At 39.6% G+C, this 27,251-nt stretch overlaps 7 non-coding genes across 7 annotated transcripts; 2 read left to right on the forward strand and 5 right to left on the reverse strand.

Annotated features, from left to right (window-relative positions):
* Positions 1-4,183: 4,183 nt before the first annotated feature.
* Positions 4,184-4,256, reverse strand: trnak-cuu (transfer RNA lysine (anticodon CUU)). Its single transcript has one exon. It is a non-coding gene; the product is annotated as a tRNA-Lys (tRNA).
* Positions 4,257-6,022: 1,766 nt separating this feature from the next.
* On the reverse strand, positions 6,023-6,095 carry trnai-uau (transfer RNA isoleucine (anticodon UAU)). Its single transcript has one exon. It is a non-coding gene; the product is annotated as a tRNA-Ile (tRNA).
* A 1,665-nt stretch (positions 6,096-7,760) lies between these two features.
* On the reverse strand, positions 7,761-7,834 carry trnan-guu (transfer RNA asparagine (anticodon GUU)). Its single transcript has one exon. It is a non-coding gene; the product is annotated as a tRNA-Asn (tRNA).
* A 775-nt stretch (positions 7,835-8,609) lies between these two features.
* trnaw-cca (transfer RNA tryptophan (anticodon CCA)) lies at positions 8,610-8,681 on the forward strand. The gene has a single exon. It is a non-coding gene; the product is annotated as a tRNA-Trp (tRNA).
* Positions 8,682-9,200: 519 nt separating this feature from the next.
* Positions 9,201-9,274, forward strand: trnan-guu (transfer RNA asparagine (anticodon GUU)). The gene has a single exon. It is a non-coding gene; the product is annotated as a tRNA-Asn (tRNA).
* Positions 9,275-11,332: 2,058 nt separating this feature from the next.
* On the reverse strand, positions 11,333-11,405 carry trnat-cgu (transfer RNA threonine (anticodon CGU)). Its single transcript has one exon. It is a non-coding gene; the product is annotated as a tRNA-Thr (tRNA).
* Positions 11,406-23,779: 12,374 nt separating this feature from the next.
* On the reverse strand, positions 23,780-23,851 carry trnaw-cca (transfer RNA tryptophan (anticodon CCA)). The gene has a single exon. It is a non-coding gene; the product is annotated as a tRNA-Trp (tRNA).
* Between the last annotated feature and the right edge of the window lie 3,400 nt (positions 23,852-27,251).

Here is a 27,251-nt window from a genome sequence, read left to right on the forward strand (position 1 = left end):
CATGAAACAGAAATACATCTGGGTATATTTTAATCAAAAATCCATGCATCCATAATTCTGATTATTTATCAAAATAATCTCACAGCTAATTCTTTACAAATCAATAATTTCTATATTTCTCGGAGTGTTACTGTGGTGTTATAGTTTAACATATTAATGGATTTTAGAAATCCTCTATGCTAGTCTGCCCCTCAAACAGTTTTAAATATAATTTAGATTTAAATGGCAGGTAGTATATAAATCGATTTCTAAAACAGGTCGCATTTTGTAATTTAAATAGGCCTACGTATGAGCTACCAAAACGTATTTTTGTTTCATGTCGTTATTAATGTATTTACTTATTTATTTGGTTAAACATTATTCCAGCCTTACATTTTAACTTCTTGAAGTTACCACAGCGTGTCTATGTATGAATTACTGACGAGTAATATTTGTGATTTGATTACTCTAGCAGATGAACTGATAATGTATGGATGTTATTTTGTGAAAACAATACAATATTAAAAAAAAGAATTACCACAACATTTAATAAATAAATAAATTATACACCAAACTGTAGCACATTTGTTTAGTCTTAATATCATATTATTATAAATACGTAACTCCTTTTATTTGTTGGAAAACGGTCTGGAACTGAAGTAAAGTTTTTTTTTTTTTTTAATACTGTGCTATTTGAGTATTTAAAATATGGTTATATTCAAATGCCAGCAACGGTGTGTTAATTTAACGAAGCGCCTAACGCCGCTCGGAACGTTCGCATTTTTAAATCCTAACGGTCTCTGCTCAGCTGAGTGGAATGTTCACGAGCCGGTTGCCTAGCAGCGTCTCCCCCTCCTTCTCTGCCCCGCCCTCTCGTCCTCTCTCGTTGCTCCAGCTAGGAGTTCAAATTTAGCTTCGTTATATTAGCGCAACTCTTTACTAACTTTTACAAATGAGCTTATTAGGGGCTTCGTGTTTTTAAGATGGTTCAGGTGCAGTCCGGGCAGACTGACTGGAGCATCATTACAGTATACCGCACTGCGCTCAGCTTTGTGTGGCGGCTGATACACGAAATAATGAACGACTATTAAATACATCACATGTATTGCTTTTTAATGCTAAATATGTATCTGGTATTCTAAGTATTATCTACAATTAATAATCCAGCTATATTCATATTCAGAATGTAATACAGTATTAAGACAGGGTCCAGTATTAGAAATAAATAAACACGCTTTAAGAGAAACAGCAGTGATGTTTATTGACCATTCCCATACATTCTCTATATGTTTCTACATTGTGGTGGCACAGGGACAAGGGACTCAGTGATGTTAAAAAAAAATAAAATAAAAAAAATTAGAGCCCACAATTAACCAATATAGAAAGGAAGGGGGGAGAAATGTATTGCCTGTGTGCAGTACCTTACACTTTTCTCTATTAAATGTCATTTGCTGCTGCAACAGTGTTTGCCACTCCTCCTCCTGCATTATTATTATTATTATTATTATTATTATTATTATTATTTATTAGCAGACGCCCTTATCCAGGGCGACTTACAATCGTAAGCAAATACATTTCAAGTATCACAGTACAAGTAATAATACTTTTGGTTCAAGCAAGTACAATTGTGACAAAATACAATTCAATAATACAGCAGATAACAGTGTCAGTGATAGTTACATCAGGATACAATTAAATACAAAATACTACAGTTAAATACTTGGCAGATTACAGTACTCTGAAGTACAGGATTAAATGCAGTAAAATAGGGTGCAGATAAGAGCAAGTAAAGAACATTTAAGGAAGGGGGATAAGTGTCCAGGTGGAAAAACAGAGGAGTTCTACAGGTTCTGTTTGAAGAGGATGGGCCTTAAGGAGGCGCCGGAAGGTGGTCAGGGACTGGGCAGTCCTAACATCTGTAGGTAGGTCATTCCACCACTGTAGAGCGAGGGTGGAGAAGGAGCGGGCTCTGGAGGCAGAGGAGCGTAGAGGAGGTAGAGCCAGTCTACTAGTGCAGGCGGAGCGGAGAGGTCGAGTGGGGGTGTAGGGAGAGATGATGGTCTGGAGGTAGCTGGGTGCAGTCTGGTCAAGGCATCTGTAGGCTAGTACAAGAGTCTTGAACTGGATGCGAACGGTGATCATGAGCCAATGAAAGTTGGGAAAGTACAGGAGGTCAGATTTAGAGAGGTTGAGTTTGAGGTAATGCAAGTGCATCCAGGAGGAGATAACAGACAGACAGGTAGAGATACAGGAGGGGATGGTGGAGTCAGAGGTGGGGAGGAGAGGAAAATCTGAGCATCATCAGCATAGCAATGGTATGAGAAACCATAGGATGGGGGACCCAGGGAGCGGGTGTAGAGAGAGAACAGGAGAGGACCCGACTGACCCTTGGGGGACTCCTGTTCAGAGAGGGCGAGGTGTGGAGGTTGCTCCATGTCAGGTTACCTGGTAAGTGCGGTTGGAGAGGTTGGAGAGGTAGGAGGAGAACCAGGCCAGAGCAGTGCCAGAGATCCCCAGGTCAGCGAGACAGGATAGTAGAATAGAGTGATCAACAGTGTCAAAGGCATCAGAGAGGTCGAGGAGAATTAGGACAGAGGAGAAAGAGGCAGCTCGGGCAGACTTTAGTGAGTTGGTCACAGACAGGAGGGCGGTTTCAGTGGAGTGAGCAGAGCGGAAGCCAGATTGGAGAGGGTCGAGCAGAGAGTGTTTGGACAGGAAAGCAGAGAGCTGGCGGTGTACAGTCCGCTCGAGGGTTTTGGAGAGGAAGGGTAGGAGGGAGACAGGACGGTAGCTCTGGAGGGAGGTGGGGTTGAGGGAAGGTTTTTTGAGGAGGGAAGTGATAGAGGCTTGTTTCAAGGCAGAGGGAAAGAGACCAAAAATGAGAGATGTGGAGAGAAAAGAGGCTGTGTGGTCCAGTGGTTAAAGAAAGGGGCTTGTAACTAGGAGGTCCCCGGTTCAAATCCCACCTCAGCCACTGACTCATTGTGTGATCCTGAGCAAGTCACTTAACCTCCTTGTGCTCCGTCTTTCCAATGAGACGTAACTGTAAGTGACTCTGGTGATGCATAGTTCACACACCCTAGTCTCTGTAAGTCGCCTTAGATAAAGGCGTCTGCTAAATAAACAAATAATAATAATAATAATAAAATAATAATATGTTGAGAACAGAGGAGATGAAGGGACGTAGAGCAGGAGCAGCAGTTTGAAAAAGGTGAGTGGGGAGGGGGTCCAGGGCACATGTGGTGGGTTTGTGACCCTGGAGCAGGGAGGAGAGGTCAGAGTCTGAGAGGGGAAAGAAGGTGGAGAAGGAGGGTGAGTTAGTAGGGGATGCAGTGGGTGTAGGGGTTGGAGCAGGAGGGGGCGCGGGGGAGGGAGAGGTGTTAAAGAGTTCGCGGATATTTGAGATTTTAAAAGAGAAAAAATAGGTCAAAAAAGAAGTCATCAGAGGAGATAGAGGAGGGAGGAGGAGGGGGGAGGGTTTAGGAGGGAGGAGAAGGTAGAGAATAGTTTACGTGGGTTGTTAGTGGAGGCTTAGATTACAGATTGGAAATAAGTACATTTAGCAGAGGAGAGAGTAGATGAGTAGGAGGAGAGAAGAGTGCAGTAGAGGTCTAAGGCAGCAGGGAGTTTGGTTCTCTTCCATTTCTTTTCAGCAGATCGCAGTGTGATTCTTGCTGAGCGGAGCGGAAAGGAGAGCCAGGGTTGGGGAGGGGCGAGTAGGTCGGGAGGTGAGGGGACAGGGGGAGTCGAGGGAGGAGAAGAGGGTGGAGGTAGCAGTCTACAGTTGTGAGAAGGAGTCGATAGGAGGGAGGTGAGAGAGAGCAGTGGAGGCAAGGACAGAGGGGGAGAGAGAGTGGAGGTTACGGAGAGAGGTGACAGTGGGGGTAGGAGCTACAGTAGAAAACCACATTATTTATTTCAGCACAGACAGGTGTTGTCTATTGTATCAACGCACATACCAACTGTTGCTCCATGAATGATGTAATGACAAGTGTAAAAAAATGGATTGTAGCCAACCCAAAAAAGTAAGATTATATATTTCAATATCGTTATAGCTATAAGCGATCCACACATTTTACAATAGCAATTGCTATATGACAATGACCAATAAGTAATTTTGTTGCAATACTGTATACAATGTGAACAGAATCAGACATTGCTCCGTTGTCTCGAAGAAACATCTTCAATTTGTATTTAAAAAGAACACCCAACGTGGGGCTCGAACCCACGACCCTGAGATTAAGAGTCTCATGCTCTACCGACTGAGCTAGCTGGGCTGACTGGTGCTCGTTTTTTTCACTCTAACCAACTGAGCTATTAATTTGTAGTCTCAGAATTAAAAAAAAAAAAAAAAAAAAAGATTCCAAATATAATGAACTGAACGTCACCCGAAACAGCTTTGATGAGACAAAGTCGTTTGACACGAACCCTAATAATTTTATACCAGATTTATTTTCGCTTAGAAACAACTGCAGCCTCCCTGCCTCAATACAAATAATACCAATACAAAAATGGAATTACATGTATTTAAAAATGAATGATCTCATCCACCTGGAACGATTGGTTCTGCATTTATACAGTATCAACCTTAATCTGAGTTGAGAGGCACCCAACCTGTGCAGGATTTTAAATGTGAGGGGATGTGAATAGAGTCAAATACATTTGCATCATTCTGTAAATATATTTGTGTATATATATATATATTATTCATATTTCAAGTAACTGTAGATTTATTTTTTAATTTTGTTTAATACTTTTTTTTTATTTTATAACTGTAGCTTTATTATCATAATGAAAACACATTACATATGACCACAGTAACAAAATGACAATTCCGGCAGTCGAACCGGGCCGCCTGGGTGAAAACCAGGAATCCTAACCGCTAGACCATATGGGAATATCATAAACGTAATCATGGACATGCAACAGTAGCTAGTATACAGTACAATGATTATTAAAAACCACAAAAACTGATATTTCATTACAAACACGTTACAAATGAAAGCAAACTTGAAGCCATTTATATTTATTCTCAATTAACACAAACTCTTCAATTGCTAAAAAATATAAAAAATCTCCCTTTGTGCTTCTCGGAAGGCATACGATGGAGGGCGCACTGCAGTTTTTCAGTCGGGAATATTACAAATTAGCAGACTAATTTAAAATACACATGTAGGGCGGGCGTCTCTGTTACAAAGAATTGTCACACTTTGTATTTATCTCCATAATGCGTTGGGACTAAATACGCAGATACGTTAAAACTATTTGGAGAATGCGGGCATCGATCCCGCTACTTCTCGCATGCTAAGCGAGCGCTCTACCATTTGAGCTAATTCCCCTTGAATTGTGCCAGTGATTCTCATAGGCTACATCGCAGCTTGAAATGAGCAATTCAGATAGTCAGATTTTTTATTGGCAATGTAGTCTACCATTTGCAAATTCAATAAATAAATAAATTAACTAAATAGCAAATATTTCGACTAGAGGTATGTTTTCAGTTTCTTCAAAAAGTAGTCTGAGCTCGTTGATTCAGTCGCTTTAAAATCCACCTCTGTGTCCCGATGCAGCAGCGCTGTGTGCTGAGGCTCGAGCTTGTTTGACGAGGCAGGCAATGCAAAAATGCCAAAACTTGCTTTTGTATCACATGACACACTTAAGCTCTGCTTTAACGACTTGGCTGTCTCAAGTTAGTTTGTAGTGTTAATGTAACACCTTGTTGTTGCCCAGTCATTGTATCATATGAAGTAGAGCTTGCCAGCTGGGGGTGACGGTCTGCCAAGAAAAGATAAGACTATATTTGCAAGGATCATTTCTAGAGTGAAACATGTTTTGAAGGGATTGGTCTCGGTATCCACCAGGAGGAGTGGGAGTGTTTTCTTCTCAGCACCGAGCTGACAATGAGTGTGTATGTATTTATTTGTGAATAAACTATCTTGCTTCTACGATGGAACCAGGAACCTTACAGCCACAATCCAATGATCGTCCCACCCCAGAGAGACTTTGTCTTGACCAGGGATTAATATAATTTAAAAACAAACTGCGATGGTTCCACTGGGGATCGAACCCAAGGCCTTCTGCGTATAAAGCAAACGTGCTAACCACTACACTATGGAACCTGTGTAATTTTAAACAAAGAGCGCTTTCCACGATTTAAGATGCTTTAGAGAGACAGAATATTGGAATTGGCAGCCGAAACTGGAGGATAAAACTGCCTGTGATCAAAGTGGGCAGAAAAATTGCATACTTTGCATACCGTATTTGGGAGAAAAGAAACCGATCATCTCTGATTTGCAACGTTTCCATGGTTCGGCCCGGCCACTGCCGTGTGTCTGGTTAAAACGATGAGTTCAGTTTTCTTTCTGCTGCTTGGTAATTCAGTCACGAGGCAGCTGTAGCAGAGTGGAGCAGCGGAAGCGTGCTGGACCCATAACCCAGAGGTCGATGGATCGAAACCATCCTCTGCTAGCTTGTTTTTCTTCTGTTAGCAAAGTAGATTTTCTAAAATATTATCTGAAGGCAATTAATTAATATTACATTTCGCAATCAAGGATGATGTAATGCGCAAGGATACTTGTCTTTCATTAGAGTTGTAATAAATTATAGCGCTTTTAGATTATATATGTTACTAGCGGATTGTTTAGAAATCTACTTAAATGTTAGCGTTTAGGTGTAATTCAGGGGATGGCGTAGAGGGCTCTCTCCTGCTTTGCGCAATTTGCTCAATTCTTATAGACTTTCCTGCCCAGTGTTGCTTTCTTCTTAGATGTGGTCTCAGTTTCGGCTAAGCAGATTGGTCTCTGTGGCGCAATCAGTTAGCGCGTTCGGCTTTTAACCAAAAGATGCAGAGAACCGAACGATGCAAGATGCAGAGCAGATAGGATTCGAAGCAACGATCCTTGGTTTAGGAAGCCAGTACCTAATCTATTAGGCCACTAGGGCTGCCGTCGATAGCATTTTTGGTAGTACTAAAGAAAGTGGGAACAACAGTATTGTGGTTTACTACATAATATCCAAGCCATCGTTGGTGTTCAGACACAGCAGAGTGTTACATTGGGAAAGGGCCGTACCTGTCAGTAAGTATTTTATATTCATGAGGGAAGGTTTAAGATTGTGAAGAAGTTTAAATATGCTGCGTATTTGCGCATTGGGAACTTTGCATAATGACGTTTTTATTAATGCCACTTTCTTACGGACAGTAGTCAGGGTGATGATACAAGACCAGAGCCAATAAACCTGTTATTTGCTTGTCCTTTCACTACCATATTCTATTGTGCTTGTTCAGAATACGCGTGAATCCTGAAAACATCTTGTTAATATTTAAACAAAGCCAGCAGTCACTTTATTGATCACCCTGTGGATTAACCGCTATTGGAATACAGATGATTGTGTTAAAGATGTTAATAGACTTTCAATGTACACGTTTTAGAGCTAAGAGTTTGTTGAGGCAGTTCAGGCATCGGATTCTATTATGGTGTTTCCGAGCTGTTGAACGTTTCTCATTACAGGTTTACTGGATTGACAAAAAGGCGATTGCCAAAAAGAATATTATCTCGACACACTAGTCTCGTCAAGCCGAAATAGCTCAGTTGGGAGAGCGTTAGACTGAAGATCTAAAAGTCCCTAGTTCGATCCCGGGTTTCGGCAAACAACAAGATGATATTTGTTTTCTATTATTTTGAACTAAAAAAAACAGCGCACATTGTAGTCTTCAGTGTAATTGGATGAAATAACAGCGTATCAGAGTGCCATTATCTAATGTGATTAAGAAATGCGAAAAGCATCGTCCCTGAGTGGGCTTGAACCACTAACCTTTCGGTTAACAGCCGAACGCGCTAACCGATTGCGCCACAGAGACCAACCTGTTAAACCGCCAAAGCATACGGGAGTATTAATTGATTGACTGATTGAATGTTAGCCTGCGTTCGGTCTGGCGGGTTTAATTATTAAAAAGAATTAAACCTGCTTTACACGCAGGCGGCCCTGGGTTCGATCCCCAGTGGAACCATTGCAGTTCGTTTGCAAATTATATTAATCCCTGGTAAAGACGAAGTCTCTCTGGGGTTGGCCAATCGTTAGATTGCCGATGTAAGGTCCCTGGTCCCATCGTAGAAACAAGATAGTTTATTCACAAATAAATACATACACTTTTATTGATGTTTCTTTTGTTGGTAAATTAACACAATACATTATTCTTCCACGTAATTAGACGATCAAAGCCCCTTTGTGCCAGTGCGCATTCAGAGGAGACGCGCTGAGAGAATCCGTCTTCTGTGTCACTCAGTACTGCCAGCTTTCCCCCGTTGGTGATATATTGGTCAGCATAGCTGCTTTCCAAGTAATTGACCCGAGACGATTCCCAGCCAGTACAACTGTGTTTATGCCCACGTTTCAAATAATGAAATTTATAAAAGCAAATCGCATTGTTTTATGTTTTCTTTACTTTTAAAGCTGAGAATCAAACACACTTCCGACAACTTCATAGCCCTGCTGGCTACGAACACGTATTGAGTCGGCTGTTTCCCATGACCCTGGTGATACCGAGTGTTTTCCTAGTATCAGCGTCGGCATTACCATGTTTGGCATGCTTGCTGTACACTCTAGCATTGCATAACAAGCACGTACTACGCCAGGACTTCGTGGCGCAACGGTAGCGCATCTGACTCCAGATCAGACGGTTGCGTGTTCAAATCACGTCGAGGTCAAAGCCGCCTTTCTTTCTATTCCACATTATTTCATTTTTTAACGTGTTTGGATTTGAATTTTTCCGGACATTTATTTATACAATTTAGCCTACACAACATATTGATTGCATAGCGATCAAACAGATATTTATTGTATTGCGATTCATTTTTATGTTTCATTTGATACGGCACAATAAATTAAAGTGACTCCCAAATTAATGTTGGCCATTCTTCAATGACATAGTTGGGTAATAAAGTCATATTAACACTTCCTTGCATGAGATATTGAAAATAGCTCTACAAATACTAGGATTGGAGAAAATGGAGAAGTACAGCAAGTAATGATTGATGCCTTTAAGCTTAACAGACCTTTAAGAATTAACAACGAAGACATAAAAAGGGGCTGTATATATATATATATATATATATATATAGTCATATTTCAAGTAACTGTAGCTTTATAATATATATATACGATCACGTTCTGCAGCATCTCGCCTTGCTCATCACTCCCGTATGCTTTGGTGGTTTGACAGGTTGGTCTCTGTGGCGCAATCGGTTAGCGCGTTCGGCTGTTAACCGAAAGGTTGGTGGTTCAAGCCCACCCAGGGACGATGCATTTTGCATTTCTTAATCACATTAGAAAATGGCACTCTGATACGCTGTTATTTCATCCAATTAGACTGAAGAAAAAAATGTGTTGTGTTTTTTTTTTTTAGTTCAAAATAACACAAAACGAAAAGAGTCTTGCTGTTTGCCAAAAGCCGGGATCGAACCAGAGACCTTTAGATCTTCAGTCTAACGCTCTCCCAACTGAGCTATTTCGGCTTGACAAGATTAAGTTTTCGAGATAATATTCTTTTTGGCAATCGCCTTTTTGTCAATCCAGTAAACTTGTATTATGAGAAACGATCAACAGCTCGGAAACACCATAATATAATCCTGACAAGCTGCGTTTGTTACAGTAGAAAACTGCATTATTTATTTCAGCACAGACTAGCTCTTTCACGCATAGAGGTCACTGCAGTGGACAGATATTTTTAAGTGATTATCTCCTATAGAAACTCTGTCGACATCACTGATGCATGGTATCCTCTTCAGTGGACGTCTACCGAAATTAAAACGCCTGCCATCTAGTGGCATTCGATAGGTACTACAAAAAACAAAACGGTGACAGCAGCACCGAGTACCTCAGGGATTTCTATAAAATCCTTTTACACAAAAAGAGCAGAGCAGGTATAAAATATATTCAAAGAAAGTCATGTTTAGGGAATAACATGGTATATGTTTTGTTCTAATAGTCACTTTATTTTTTTCAGTTTATGTTAAACCATATGTCCACTTAAGTGGACGTCATGCACTATTAAGATTCATAATGCACATTAGGCCTATGTTGTTCTATAGGCCTATGCTAAATATCTTTTGTCCTATAAGAGCTATATATTGCAGTGTGGTCCATAAATAGGATCATTTGGATCATTTTATCTTCTCTCAACTGTTTTTTTTAATTGAAAATTAATTTTCCGAATCATTATTATTCACAGCAGCTGTGTGGTAGTAGTCACAGTTTTATTAGTAGTATTGTTATTTTCTTAGCCAGGCATCAAGAGCATCGAGCTCCAGGGTAGTAGAGGAGATTCCATCACAATCAAGTGATAGTGATGATGGTGAATGGCAGCCAGACACGCAGGGAGAGGAAGCAGGGAGCCCACGGAGCAGCAGTGAAACAGATGAGGATAGTGAGGATGATGCTGAAGTAGTTGAGGGAGTGGGGAATCACTGGCCAAAGATAACTGATGCAAAAAATGCTAACAGGTGCCATGATGAGGCTTGTACACGGAAAACTAAGTACATCTGCATGCAGTGTCTTGAGTCATTGTGTCCTGGGTGCTTTGCCAACTTCCACACCCAGCGCTAAAATCAGCCAAATTCAGTTCACTACAGAGGGAAGAATGGTAACTTGGTGTATATGACACACTGAAGTAAAAAAAAGATTATTGTTTCAACAATGAAGACATTTTTGTTACAAACATTGAGGACATTTTTGTTTCTGGCAAAAAAAAGAAAATATGAGAAAACATTCGAATTCATATCAGGAATGGAATCAGACATTTAGTTTTGCATTTTGTATTAGCCTACTTCTTCCCAAATAAAAGAAAAAGACTTTCAGTCCTAATATGCTGTTCCAGTATAATAGGGCAGTGTGTTATGTTACACATGCAGGGTGTCCAGTCAAGTGCACACATGTATAGCTTCTTACATTTTGTACTAAAAAAACAAAACTTTTTTTATGTTTTTATAGGCCCTAAAGACTAATAAAAACCATTTGAAAAAAATCTTGTTTAAGGTTACCATAATTCATGCATGAGAGGGCTAGGGTTGTCTATTGTATCAAGGACCGATTGGGTTTATTCCGCACATACCAACTGTTGCTCCATGAATGATGTTATGACAATTGTAAAAAAAGAAACGGATTGAAGCCAACCCAAAAAAGTAAGATTATTTATTTCAATATCGTTATAGCTATAAACGATGCATGCATTTTACAATCGCAATTGCTATATGACAATGACCAATAAGTAATTTTGTTGCAATACTGTATACAATGCGAACAGAATCAGACATTGATCCGTTGCCTCGAAGAAACATCTCCAATTTGTATTTAAAAAGGACGCCCAACGTGGGGCTCGAACCCACGACCCAGAAATTACGAGTCTCATGCTCTACCGACTGAGCTAGCCGGGTTGACTGGTGGAAGTTTCTTTCACTCTAACCAACTGAGCTATTAATTTGTCGTCTGAAAATGCTGAACGACAGAACCAAAGATTCCAAATATAATCCACTGAACGTCACCAGTAACAGCTTTGATGACACAAAGTCGTATGACACGAACCCTAAGAATGTTATTCCAGATTCATTTTCGCTTAGAAACAACTGCAGCCTCCCTGCCTCAATACAAATAATACCAATACAAAAATCAAATTACATGTATTTAAAAATGAATGGTCTCATCCATCTGGAACGATTGGTTCTGCATTTATACAGTATCAACCTTAATCTGAGTTGAGAGGCACCCAACCTGTGGAGGATTTTAAATGTGAGGGGATGTGAATAGAGTCAAATACATTTGCATCATTCTGTATATATATTTTTGAATATATATATATATATTAATATATTATTCATATATCAAGTAACTAGCTTTATTTTTTATTTTTTTATTTTCAAATCACACCATAAGTTATAAAAATGCATTGTAATAGATAATGAAATTATCACTGAAAGGGAGACCTATAAAGTAGTTATAATGTGAATATCATTATTTTTATAAGCATTGATTCAAATTCGAACTTACATGGTTGAACCTTCTGTGGTGATACTAGCTTATGGATCACTTTGTATCAGTCAGGTTGAGCTGCCATCAGCCTTTCTTCTAAACAAGGGTTCCATCTGAACCTGAAAAAAGAGCATTTGTGATAGAATAGCAAGGTTGCAGTTAAACAAAAGACTTCAATTAAACAAATAGCCTAAACACAAAATAGTCACAATGGCCAAATAAAAGGTTTCTACACAAAACAACAAGAAATCAAAAAGGGGTTCACTGGGTGAAAACAAATAAACACTACTATACAATAGCAAAAAGGGACTTTTTTTTGAAAAAAAGAGAGATTATTTTTTTAAAAAGCATGGAGTACCCATGTTCACGTTTTTTTAAGTATTGCTTTCAAAACAAGATCATTTTTCAATGAAAACTAAATTAAACTTAAAAACCTAAAGTTAAATACAGTACTATAACGTTCATGGATACATAATTAAAAACAAATGATAGAAAAACACAATGTATCCTATCCTGTCAATGTACAATGCACTATTCTGGTACTATAATGCAGTACCACCATGATAATACGATTGTACTTTTTATTTCTAAGAAGTATCCTGGTATCTACAGTATAATGCAACACTACACCACGGTACTATATGGTACTATTTATTTTACCATGGTACGATAACTGCTGCCTATTTCAATTGTCTTATTACTGTACTGTTATTACATTATGGACAGCAGTGGTGCTCTGGCTCCCTCTTGTGGTCAGTGTGAATGATGGCAGTGTGTGCAGCTTGGCAGGGCACTGATGCCTGTTTCCAGGCTACACAAACACAGAGAGGGATTCAATCAAACACTAAGTTCACAGTTTAATAGAAGAGTGGATTAGTTCTATTTGTATATGTGTTCTAAGCGCTGCACTTCTGTTTCAATAAGTGTCACAGACAGTTCTACGAGATCTCAGCTGTGAACACAGGTGGGACCTGATAAGGTTGGGTGACTCACAGTACAGTTAGATTATCCTTCCTGTAGTTTTATGTTTAGCCTCTCAGTGCTTTCCTGCTCTCTAGGAGGGGCATTAGAAATCTGCCTGTTCAGAATGAACTGGCCCATAAGTGTTGAGACATGTGTGCCAGGGAGCTGCTGCACACATAAGGAATGAAGGAGACCAGGTGGGTAACAAGGATGACACAGGAGGCAAGACAATGAAGAACAAACTGCCTTCAATAATGCTGATGTGCTGCTCCTTAATAAAAAATAAGAATTCACTCAGAAATGTATGAATTCCTCATTTATTTATTTTTTATTAAATTTAGATACATTCTTTTTTTATTATAATAAGTTATAATCAGAGGTATATCAATCTAGTATTAACATGTATTTCAGTAATTAAGAATAAAGTGTAAAATTCTATTTGAAAAGAAGACATGGTTTGTTCATTGTAATTAACAGTAATTTGTGTCTTGATTTTCATCTTAACAATATGTTAAAGTTCGATGTTATTCATTTATGTATTAATATTAGTTTTGAAAATACATTAAAACACATCAGATTGACACAATGAAAAATATCCAGCTGGACTCCACAGAGTCAGACAGTGTAACTACACATCACTGCAATACTGGGCTTTGCTGTTTGCTGGACTTCTTTTTTAATATGTTGTCCAGTGGATCATAAATAAATCAATCTCAATATGCATACAGTTCAATTGTTTTAAAAAATAAGCATCATTCTGTTTGTATATAGAATGTGTTGCTGATGAAGTGGAATCATTAAAAGAGTAAAATGAAAAAAAGGAAATAATACAATTTGAAGTGAAATATGCAATTTATTTATTTATATGTACATTTACTGAAAGAGAAGTAAAATGTTTGCTTTACTTTATTTTCAGCTTGTATTTAAGTATCAGAAAATGAACAATGTTCACCTGCAGTCCTGCTGAGGGAGGTTTTTGTACGGGTGTGTATCACTGTGTGAACACAACACTACTGCTGGGGTAGTGTGCACTCTGACAGTAGTAATCTCCTGCATCTTCAGCCTGGACTCCACTGATGGTCAGAGTGAAGTCAGTCCCAGATCCACTGCCACTGAAACGAGTTGGGATCCCAGACTGAAGGGTACTTGCATAATAGATCAGGAGTTTGGGAGCTTCTCCAGGTTTCTGTTGGTACCAGTTTAGGTAGTAGTTATTGTACACTGCGCTGCTGACTTTACAGCTCAGAGCGACTGTGTCTCCTGGGAGAACAGATTTCACTGCTGGAGTCTGAGTCACAGTATACTGTCCACTGGATTCTGAAAATAATAAATAATATTATAGAAAATTAGAATAAATGAGTGAATTAAATAATGAAAATGCATTACATTTCAGCACGTTTTCATTTCATCTTTTTAATATTCCCTATTTTACTTTGTATTAAGAATTGTCCCAGAAACAGATTTTTCTTTAAACATGTTTTTCTAAATGATTCTTACCCTGAGTGCAGATGACAAGTGCCCAGATGAAGATGCTGATAAAAGTCATTGTTGTTGTGGATTCTGTTGCCATGAAGGGCAGCTCTCAATCATGAAGTGTTAAACTTACAGGGCTATAAACACTCCCAGAGCACTGAAGCATGTGCTGCCAATGCAAAGTGTCTTTTCTATGCAAATTATCTTCCTTGGCACAGCAGCCACTTCTAGTCAAGCAGTGCTCTTAAGTTTAAACTCATTTTCAGCTGATGCAGTTTCTTTACCATTCAAAAAGAAAAAAAATAGTTTTCTTTGTGTTGAGTTTGTACAAACACAGCTATTTCTCTCTCTTCTCCCTTCTCGCAAACAATTTATCTTAGCCACAGCTGTGATTATTTAGCTTTGTTACACAGAATAAATAATTATTAATTGTAAAATATTAAAATCAGAGCTGCAGGTTAACAGATCTATCATAATCTTTGTGAAATCAAATCCATTCAAGAAGCAAACATTTTGATTTTGCACATTGCTGATGTTGAGTGAAAAGTTTCCAGTTTTTTTTCCTGTGGACCCCCTGGACTGACTTTGAGGACCCCAGGTTAAGAACCACTGCTCTGGATTAAAGAGCATCATTTTATTACTCTCTCTCCCTCTTGTGGTCACAGAGTGTAGTGCAGTCTGTGCTGATGGTCTGTGGAATTGCAGTAAAATCCCTTCCCATGCTGTAGTGTTTAGATCCACTGCCACTGGGTGTGAGGAGCCTTGTGTTAACAATGGGAGAACTGGGGAGGTAACTGCTGCCTATTTCAATTGTCTTTTTACATTATTCATCCCCATGTTCTCTCTGGCTTTCAATGCTCTTCAAGCCTGATATCTTTTATTAATTGTTGTCTAAATTGCTATTTCAGATTTTTCACTCCATCTTATTCGTATGATTCTGTATGACACACGCATCCACAGTGTTTAGAAATCACATCCTAGCCTTGTATTTAATGTAATATGCTTGTATTTGATGTATTTGCATTGTTTTTTACTGTTTGTATTTAATGTGCTATGCCCTGTATTTCACTGTATTTAATGTATTATGCATTGTTCCTCACTGTCTTGAAAAGCACTTTGTGATGGTGGTCCACTTTGAAAGGCGCTATATAAAATAAAGATTGATTGATTGATTGATTGATTGATTATGGAGAGCAGTGGTGCTCTGGCTCCCTCTTGTGGTCAGTGTTAATATCTGCAGTCTGTGCTGCTTGTCAGGGCTCTGTTTGATGTTTCTGACACGTCTCCAGGCTTCTGCTTCATCTGATTGCCACTCTAACACTCCAGTGTCCTGTGCAGTGTCCAATCCCACATGTCATTTCGAAACAGTGAGACACTGATCCAGTGTGGGGAGTGGCAGTGCTCTGATAAAGGATTGTGTGCCACTGGGCTCTGTTCAACAGGGCTGGTGTGGATTCTACAGGAGAGAGGGGGCAGAGAGAAGCAGACAGCAGGAATACACACAGGCTCCTTCTTACTGCACTGGGGAGGGGCTGGAGGAGAGAGGGGGTTGGGGGCAGTCGGTGGTGTTAGTGGTGCTCTGGCTCCCTCGTGTGGTCAGTATTAATATCTGCAGTGTGTCTCTCGGAGGTCACATTAATGAGTGCACTTTATTCACTTGAACACAGAGCAGCTCCTGTGTTAGCTGTCACTGAATCTCTTTATTCCATGATTTGCTGTATTGAGCTGGAGGCTCAGAGAGTGTTTCCTCTTTCCTATCAGCTGTGTGTTTTGTGTTTAAACCTCAGAGCACTCTGGATATTTACTGACACCCTTCTCCCCTTTCCCAACTTGCTTTTTGCTCTTTCTTTTTGCATTAGGACTCTATAGAGTCCTTTTATGTAACTGTAAGACCCGCTAGAAAGGGCTTACGCAGAATTGAAATACATAATCACATTTGGAGTCGGTCTATGCCAGATTCGTGAGTAAAACACTGGACAAATAAAACAGTTACAGGTTATTTTATTCTGAAAGCAAATCAAGGATGGGATCAGAAACACGGCCTCTTCCAATTAAAAAATAATCTTTTATTTTATTGCAGATAAAAAGAAATGGAATGTTAGCAGCAGATTAATACACAGCAATAAACGTTCAGCACCAGAAGCACACTAAAGTGCGCGGTGCAATAAATACCTGTGAAAAATGATTGATTTAACATTGCAATCATTACAAATAAATACAAATATAAACAACGACCGCTCTGAAAACAACACACAACACAAAACACAGCAGTGCGCGCAGGCAGGGGATGTCGGAGAGCTGCATGCATCATTTTCTGCTGCAGATCAATCTGTAACCCCATTCAACATCATCTCCTGCTTTACCAGACAAGGAGCAGACAAAAGCCTCACAAGACTTGACTAGCTCCTTGCTTACAGTATATCACTCTGTTACCCCAGTCTCCTTGCACATACAGCAGCTTCCACAGCTAAACATCTGGGTGTGTTCCTGTCAATGCTACACTTTATAGCAGGAAAACAAAACTGGTTAATTCACCATTGTGATATTTCAAACATTCTACATTTATTTACAAACACACACCAAAACTCCAAACAACAGACGTGTTCCGACTCAAAAGAGCCGTCCTCAGTGTTTAAAAGAAACAAAGCAAACCCAGCCCTTAATATCGTTATTACCAATTAGTGAACATGATTAAACACAGGTTTGTTAAGCAGACAATTCATTATCACAGACATACACATCATCAAGTAAAGTTTTCAATCAGATATCCCAATTTGTAACCCAAACAAACCTTAATAGTTATTAATCAATTGATGAAGATGATTAGATACAGGGATTGTTAAACAGCCAGCTCATTACCACAAACATACACTTAATGAAGTGAAATTTACAATGAATTATCTAACCATCAACGATCTGCAAATTGAAACAAGAAACAAACCCCACCCTTAATACAGTTCTTTAAATTGCACAATTATTATTATTATTATTTATTTCTTAACAGATGCCCTTATCCAGGGCGATTTACAGTTGTAAACAAATACATTTCAAGAATCACTGTACAAGTAATAATACAATAAGAGCAAGATAAATACAATGACTTTGGTTCTAGCAAGTACAAGTGTGACAAAATACGATTCAATAATACAGCAGATAACAGTGTCAGTGATAGTTACATCAGGATATGATATAATACAAAATACTACAGATTAAACACTTGCGACAGATTACAGTACTCTGAAGTACAGGATTAAATGCAGTAAAATAGGGGGCAGATAAGAGCAAGTAAAGCACATTTAAGGAAGGGTGATCTGTGTCCCAGGGGAAAAACAGAGTTCCACATGTGCTGTCTGAAGAGGTGAGTCTTGAGGAGGCGCCGGAAGGTGGTCAGGGACTGGGCAGTCCTGACATCTGTAGGAAGGTCATTCCACCACTGCAGAGCGAGGGTGGAGAAGGAGCGGGCTCTGGAGGCAGGGGAGCATTGAGGAGGTAGAGCTAGTCTTCTAGTGCAGGCGGAGCGGAGAGGTCGAGTGGGGGTGTAGGGAGAGATGAGGGTCTGGAGGTAGCTGGGTGCAGTCTGGTCAAGGCATTTGTAGGCGAGTACAAGAGTCTTGAACTGGATGCGAGTGGTGATCAGGATCCAGTGGAGCAGTGGAGTTGCGTGGGAGAAGCAAGGCAAAAAGAACACCAGGAGAGCAGCGGAGATCTGGATGAGCTGGAGTGGACGGGTGGCCAGCCAGGAGGGAGTTGCAGTAGTCTAGACGGGAGAGTACCAAGGCCTGGACCAGGAGCTGGGTGGCGTAGTTGGTGAGGAAGGGTCGGATTCTTCGGATGTTGCTCAGGAAGAATCGGCAAGTGCGTGCAAGAGTGGAGATGTGCTGGGAATAAGAGAGGCAGGGGTCCAGGGTGACTCCAAGGTTCTTAGCGGAGGAAGAGGGAGAGAGTGTGGTAGATTCCAGAGGAACAGAGATAGAGAGATCAGAGGAGGGGAGGAGGAGGGAAAGAAAATGAGGTCAGATTTAAAGAGGTGAATGGTGAATTAACAATGTGTTTGTGTGTGTACTCCATGTTTTCACACTTTCAACACTTTTCTGAGCATCAACACACCAAATACAAATGAATGAAATGCTTGAACTTTCAGCGTGAGGTTTAAATTTTGTAGCATTACTGATACACTTTATAGAAATAGATTTTTATTCATATGTATTTCACTATATTTATTTCTTTTATAGATTCAATTAGAAAAATATTAAATTGCTCTGAAGACATGTAAAGAAATAAAAAAAAATCTTGTATATTAATATTGAAATACGTTAATATGTGTTTTAAACCATAGATTGCTTTAAAACTTGTAACGCAATAGAAATATGTTGGATTGTAATATGCTATGTTTTTATGTATGTATGTATATATTTACTTATTTCCTTTAAGAGGAGTAAAGAAGAGTAAAATTTAGTTTATTTTCAGTTTGTATTTAAGTATCAGAAAAGTAACAATGTTCACCTTTATCTTTTCCTTACTAGAAATAAATTAAGAATTATATTTTCATTTTTATTTGAAACTAAATTAGTAAATATAAATCCAATGACAGCCCTTCAGCCTCTGCAATGTATTAGAATACATGAATAATCAAGATATTTACCAGATTGATCTTGTCTTTTATTTTGAGCCCTTGTTATTAAGCTCAGTGTGTTTGTGTGCAGTTGAGCTCCTCCACAGGCCGGGTCCCGTTTCATTGCCTTCACCCTCAGCACCTGCAGTAGGTCCCAGCTGCAGCAGTGCAGTCGCTGTGCAGTCCTACTGAGGGAGGTTTTTGTACGGGTGTGTAGCACTGTGTGAACACATATCTACTGCTGGGGTAGTGGAAACTCTGACAGTAGTAATCTCCTGCATCTTCAGCCTGGACTCCACTGATAGTCAGAGTGAAGTCAGTCCCAGATCCACTGCCACTGAAACGAGTTGGGATCCCAGACTGAAGGGTACTTGCCAAGTAGATCAGGAGTTTGGGAGCTTCTCCAGGTTTCTGTTGATACCAGGCTAGCCAGTTATTACCATGCACTGCGCTGCTGACTTTACAGCTCAGAGCGACTGTGTCTCCTGGGAGAACAGATTTCACTGCTGGAGTCTGAGTCACAGTATACTGTCCACTGGATTCTGAAAATAATAGATAATAATATAGAAAATTATAGTAATGATTGAATTAATTATGAAAACACATTAAAAGGTAAGACTTTTTCTTTTCTTTTTTGCCTGTTTTACTTTTGACACTTTTGTAAATTATCCAACAAACAGATATTTTTTGTAAATGCATTTTTCTAAATGATTCTTACCCTGAGTGCAGATGACAAGTGCCCAGATGAAGATGCTGATAAAAGTCATTGTTGTTGTGGATTCTGTTGCCATAAAGGGCAGCTCTCAATCATGAAGTGTTAAACTCACAGGGCTATAAACACTCCCAGAGCACTGAAGCATGTGCTGCCAATGCAAAGTGTCTTTTCTATGCAAATTGTCTTCCTTGGCACAGCAGCCACTTCTAGCCAAGCAGTGCTCTTAAGATTAAACTCACTTAACTGATGCAGTTTATTTGCCACTCTGAAAAAAATAGCTTATAGTTTTCTTTGTGTTGAGTTTGTACAAACACAGCTATTTCTCTCTCTTCTTCCTTCTCTCAAACAATTCATCTTAGCCACAACTGTGATTATGTAGCTTTGTTACACAGTATAAATAATTACACCGTGTAACAATTATTATTATTTTTTTTTTGGTTCCTGGGTAGTAAGTGTTATTTCCTAATTGCTTATGCCTCAAAAGTATAGAAAATGGCTATTATCCCACACAAACTTTGCTTTTGTGACCAGGACAGTGATATTTTGAAATTTACCTATTTTCCAGAACATTCCAGATAGATTCAGTGCTGAGTAAACTTGGAGTAACTTCTAGAACTTTCAAGTAATATAAAAAGTAGTATAAATACAGGGGCCTTAAGCCCACCATTTCAGTTTAGTTACAGCTGCCTAAGTGGATACATATCTGCATTTTTCTGAGATGGCATCAAGAGGCTCCAAGCATCCGGCAGACACATTTTGCTATGTCTGTGGCCAATTTATCAAGACAAGAGCGAAAAAGTACTCCGTGGAAGCATCTGCTAAGATGTGTGAGGCGGGACTGGCCACAGCGGACAGAGTTCTCTGTGGGGAGGAACAACGTCAAGTGGGAGCCACTGGTGGACCCCCAGAAGGTGCTGATGCCACCACTGCACATCAAATTGGGCCTTATGAAACAATTTGTCAGAGCTCTAGATAAGGAGTCGGCAGCCTTCAAGTACCTTCAAGACTTCTTCCCTAAGCTGTCTGAGGCAAAGGTCAAAGCCGGTGTCTTCGTCGGACCAAAGATAAAGAAGATCCTGGAGTGCAATGAATTCCCCAAGAAGCTCACTAGTAAGGAGAAAGTGGCTTGGAACAGCTTTGTCGCAGTGGTTCGGGGCTTCCTGGGCAGTCACAAAGCCGAAAACTATGTGGAGCTGGTTGAGACTCTGGTGAAGAACTACGGCACAATGGGCTGTAGGATGTCCCTCAAAGTCCATATCCTTGATGCTCATCTTGATAAATTCAAGGAGAACATGGGAGCGTACTCGGAGGAGCAAGGCGAGCGCTTCCACCAGGATATACTGGACTTTGAACGCCGCTACCAAGGAAAGTATAACGAGAACATGATGGGAGACTACATTTGGGGGCTGATTCGTGAAAGTGATTTACAGTATAATCGTAAATCTCGAAAAACTACTCACTTCTAAATCTTTTGTAGTCATTTTTGTATTACTTTAGTATAAATACATGTTAATTTGGATTCATATGTTCTTTTTTTCTGACTTTATGTGAACGAAAAGACACAAATTCGCCAGTTTTCTCATTGGAAAGAGGTGAATTTCAAAATATCACTGTCGTGGTCACAAAAGCAAAGTTTGTGGGGAATAATAGCCATTTTCTATACTTTTGAGGCATAAGCAATTAGGAAAAAACACTTACTACCCAGGAACAAAAATTGTGTTACATAGTGTTATTAATTGTAAAATATTAAAATCAGACCTGCAGGTTAACAGATCCATCATAAACTTTGTGAAATCAAATCCATTCAAGAAGCAAATATTTTGATTTTGCACATTGCTAATGTTGAGTGAAAAGTTTCCAGTTTTTTTCCTGTGGACCCCCTGGACTGTCTGTGAGGACCCCAGGTTAAGAACCACTGCTCTGGATTAAAGAGCATCGTTTTATTACTCTCTCTCTCCCTCTTGTGGTCACAGAGTGTAGTGCAGTTTGTGTTGTTTGGTGTTTTCTCATTTTAAGGTTGTGGAGAGATATTCTCATGCCATAAGAGACAGGCTCGGCTGACTCAACTTACCGTGAATATTTTCAAAGAGCAAAGATCTGAAAAAAATCCCCTAAAAGATGTATTGCCATCTTCTTGAATTCAGCGTTTTAATTGGCTGGGAGACTCTAATTGATTTATATTGTCCTTTGAGCCACTTTGTGTGATTCAATGACCTAATACAAGTTTAGTCGCCCCAGCAAGTTAAACCAGTTGCTTCCAGATTGTTTTAATACATGCACTCCTTTTCCAGTCGGCTCCATAGCGTGGAACACTCCCTGTTTTTCACCATACAGGACAGGTATAGAAGCCTCTAACCTGTTGTTAAGAGTGTCATTATGCACATTTGCTTGCAGTTTAAACAATGGCTCCCAGGAAACCTGTCCCTGGAAGATGAACGGATGTGGTTTCAGCACCTGTTACATAGGATAGCTCCAGCCATAATACATTGAAACCACACACCAGCGACCCCTGTGGTCTGGCCGGACGCCTGCTAATAAGCTCATTTGTAAAAGTTAGTAAAGAATTGTACTGATATAAAAAAGCTAAATTTGAACTCCTAGCTGGAGCAATGAGAGAGAGCGAGAGGGCGGGGCAGAGAAGGAGGGGGAGACGCTGCTAGGCAACCGGCTCGTGAACATTCCACTCAGCTGAGCAGAGACCGTTAGGATTTAAAAATGCGAACGTTCCGAGCGGCGTTAGGCGCTTCGTTAAATTAACACACCGTTGCTGGCATTTTAATTTGGAAGAAAAACATATTTTAAATACTCAAATAGCACTGTATTTAAAAAAAAATACTTTACTTTAGTTCCAGACCGTTTTCCAACAAATATTATTATTATTATTATTTATTTCTTAGCAGACGCCCTTATCCAGGGCGATTTACAGTCGTAAACAAATACATTTCAAGAATCGGAAAGACAACGAACTGCAGGAATTGATAGAAGTTTGGAGTGTGTGAGATTCGCAGCGATAGCAAATCAGCTTCAATTATGTAGAGCTTGTGGTCTTATGCTGCCATCTAGAGGTTGTGATTGGAATTGAAACTATTGGCTTCAATGAAGCAGGGTAGCATATATTTGGTTAATGCGATTAAAATCCTTGTCTATGTATAAAACATTTGCTTTAGAAGAGTTAGTGATGATATAAGTAAGTTAACGCAGGTCTAGAAGAGGAGCCTGCAGTATTTAGATGTCACAATTCGGCGAGTTGAAGCTCTCATGTTGCAACAGCGCAGCAGAAGCAGCCAGAAGATTGCAGTAGTGAGGCACAGGCTCGCATTGCCTGTTAAAGCTGCCTGGTCGCCATGGCAACTTACCACTCCCAGGGGTCACTCGATGAGGCGTTGCCGTGGTAACCATGATCTGTGAGGCACCGGTGTGAAAGAGTTGCAGTGCAGCGGTGACGTTGGAACAGTCTTTCTGATGAAAACGCAGAGCAAGCTGAGAATGACGCTGCACTTTGAACGGCGCTGTAGCTGCGCTGGAGACTGGATGGAGCAGAAAAGACTAACGATGGAGCTCCTGCAGAAAAACAGAAAAGCTGAATGATGAAAAGAATCACCTGAGCAGGTACAGAAATAGCTGATAGTGTCTACCAGCGCTGAGCAGAGAAATGACCTGCAGTGAAAAGAGCGAACAACAAAAAAACAAACACAGACCAAAAACCAACATAGACGAAGGGCGGAAGCAGTGTTGGGTGTATAAATAGATAAGAAGGAGAGATTGACATGCAAGCTACCTAACGGGATTGCCCATACCGCTCTGGTCACGCCCTTTTTACCTGACCAAACACAGCAGCGCAAGCTAATGGCAGAGAGACTGGAACTTGATTGAAACTGAACTTCCCCCCGAGGAAGTAATTTGTTTGTCGCTATATAATCAACATGTTGTGTGGGCTAAATTGTATAAATAAATGTCCGGATTTCAAATTCAAACACGCTAAAAAATGATGTAGAGTGGAATAGATATAAAGACGGTTTTGACCTCGACGTGATTTGAACACGCAACCTTCTGATCTGGAGTCAGACGCGCTACCGTTGCGCCACGAAGTCCTGGCGTAGTGCAGGCTTGTGATGCAATGCTAGAGAGCACAGTAAGCATGTCAAACACGGTAATGCCGACGCTGATACTAGGAAAACACTCAGTATGACCAGGGTCATGGGAAACAGCCGACTCAATACGTGTTCGTTGCCAGCAGGGCTATGAAGTTGTCAGAAGTGTGTTTGATTCTCAGCTTTATAAGTAAAGAAAACATAAACCAATGCGATTTGCTTTTATAATGTTCATTATTTGAAACGTGGGCATAAACACAGTTGTACTGGCTGGGAATCGTCTCTGGTCAATTACTTGGAAAGCAGCTATGCTGACCAATATATCACCAACGGGGGAAAGCTGGCAGTACTGAGTGACACAGAAGACGGATTCTCTCAGCGCGTCTCCTCTGAATGCGCACTGGCACAAAGGGGCTTTGATCGTCTAATGACGTGGCAGAATGCAATAATGTATTGGGTTAATTTACCAACAAAAGAAACATAAATAAAAGTGTATGTATTTATTTGTGAATAAACTATCTTGCTTCTACGATGGGACCGGAGACCTTACATCCGCAATATAATGATCGGCCAACCCCAGAGAGACTTTGTCTTGACCAGGGATTAATATAATCTAAAACACAATCAAGAAAAGGCGTTGTCTTTTTAAGAATTAAACCTGCCAGACCGAACTTAGGCTAACATTCAATCAGTCAAGTAATCATATATATTTTCTATAGAGCCCCATATGCGCTTCACAAAATCTACTTAAAAACAAGAACATATCTAATTGTAAGCCTGGTCGAACAATGGAAGTCTTCAGTGTTATTTTAAACAAAGAGCGCTTCCCACGATTTAACATGCATTTAGAGAGACAGAATATTAAGCATGTTCATTTATTTCTAATACTGGACCCTGTCTTAATACTGTATTACATTCTGAATATGAATATAGCTGGATTATTAATTGTAGATAATACTTAAAATACCAGATACATATTTAGCATTAAAAGCAATACATTTGATTTATTTAACAGCCGTTCATTATTTTTTGTATCAGCCGCCACACAAAGCTGAGCGCAGTGCGGTATACTGTAATGATGCTCCAGTCAGTCTGTCCGGACTGCACCTGAACCATCTTAAAAACACGAAGTCCCTAATAAGCTAATTTGTAAAAGTTAGTAAAGAATTGCGCTAATATAACGAAGCTAAATTTGAACTCCTAGCTGGAGCAACGAGAGAGGGCGAGAGGGCGGGGCAGAGAAGGAGGGGGAGACGCTGCTAGGCAACCGGCTCGTGAACATTCCACTCAGCTGAGCAGAGACCGTTAGGATTTAAAAATGCGAACGTTCCGAGCGGCGTTAGGCGCTTCGTTAAATTAACACACCGTTGCTGGCATTTTCATTTTGAAGATAACCATATTTTAAATACTCAAATAGCACTGTATTAAAAAAAAAATACTTTACTTCAGTTCCAGACCGTTTTCCAACAAATAAAAGGAAGTGTGTATTTATAATAAGTATATTTGTTATGATATTAAGACTAAACAAATGTGCTACAGTTTGGTGTATAATTTATTTATTTATTAAATGTTGTAGTATTTCTTTTTTTAATATTGTATTGTTTTCACAAAATAACATCCATACATTATCAGTTCATCTGCTAGAGTAATCAAATCACAAATATTACTCGTCAGTAATTCATACATAGACACGCTGTGGTAACTTCAAGAAGTTAAAATGTAAGGCTGGATTAAAGTTTAACCAAATAAATAAGTAAATACATTAATAACGACATGAGACAAAAATACGTTTTGGTAGCTCATACGTAGGCCTATTTAAATTACAAAATGCAACCTGTTTTAGAAATTGATTTATATACTACCTGCCTTTTAAATCTAAATTATATTTAAAACTGTTTGAGGGGCAGAGTAGCATAGATGATTTCTAAAATCCATTAATATGTTAAACTATAACACCACATTAGCACTCCGAGAAATATAGAAATTGATCATTTGTAAGGAATTAGCTGTGAGATTATTTAGATAAATAATCAGAATTATGGATGCATGGATTTCTGATTAAAATACACCCACATGTATTTTTGTTTCATGCCGTAATTTAATTATTAATTTCATTTTAACCCCTTGCTGGTGCCACGGCTTGTCTCTGTATCAATTCACTGATATTTGAGGTTTTGTTTAGTACACACTAGCAGGTGATCTGATAATCTTATTGATGTTATTTTGTGAAAACAATAACACGTTAATACTGTGCTACAAAAAATGACTCGCCGTGTTGTAACTTGTGCGGGTGATGTCATGGGTTGTCATGGCAGCGCCGATCATCACGGGAGGGGTTATCAGTGGTTGTCAGAGAAACGCTGGAGTTCTGCTGGCTTCCGAGGTATCCAACCCGAATATCTAAATCAATACAGTGACTACAAAGGAATGTGACATATAAACCTAATGACTACATTAATGAAGCAGTAATACACGACAGGGTGTGTGTGTTATCATGAGGTAATATCACCACGCCTTGGGTGCGTTGGGAGGCACTAGACGAAGTGGAGTTCTTCAACCGCCCAGGAAGTGGTGATATATCTCATGATAACACACAGACCCTGGAGTGTATTATTAAATGGGTCTAGGAGAGTGTTGTTGTTGGTATATAAAGAAGACCTTAAACTTTATATTAATATTTTTTATTTGTGTTACCTTATACTGAGAGAAGTATTTCAGCAGTAACTAAAAATGGTTAGATTAACAATTAAACATTTGATTTTAAATCGTTTTGTATAATATTTTCTTTATCGGGGCTTCGCTAATAGTTTCTTGTTCATTCTTTGTAGATATTGAACTGGATCATTGTTTCAACGTGTATGTCTGGGTTTTGTCCAGTAGATGGCGCTGCTGCTGTTGTGATGTTTTGTTTAGCAGAATGCAGTTCACGTACCGTGTTACAAACGGGACGGCGCTGCACAGAGCGGTACAAACTGTGCAATTAAAATCTCCGGTAGTACTACAGACGGGCCGCCGATAATCATCTCTGATTAACCCAACATGAATATAAATACAAACCCAGTGTGTTTCAAAGAGCACTCAGAGTGACGGCACCAGAGAGTCTGCAAGCAGGTTTAATAATATGAATGTGTCTGATCGAGTCTTGCATCAAACTCGCCGTCCTCTGTATAATATAAACACATTACACCCCCCATACTACACACGGGGTTTCCAGTGTAGTCAATTCAGTTCCAATAACTCAGCGCTCTCTTTCTCTCTGTATATGTATCTAGTCCTTCTGTTTTACCTTGTCATTTTCTCCAAGCAGCTCAAAGAATGGAACTTCTGGTTCAGACTGGTGCGCGGATCTAAAGATTCCCTGCATCGGGTGTACCGGTTTGTTATGGAACGTGTTCCCTGA

The sequence above is a fragment of the Acipenser ruthenus genome, chromosome 35 (genome assembly GCF_902713425.1).
Source record: "Acipenser ruthenus chromosome 35, fAciRut3.2 maternal haplotype, whole genome shotgun sequence".
Lineage (NCBI taxonomy): Eukaryota > Metazoa > Chordata > Actinopteri > Acipenseriformes > Acipenseridae > Acipenser > Acipenser ruthenus.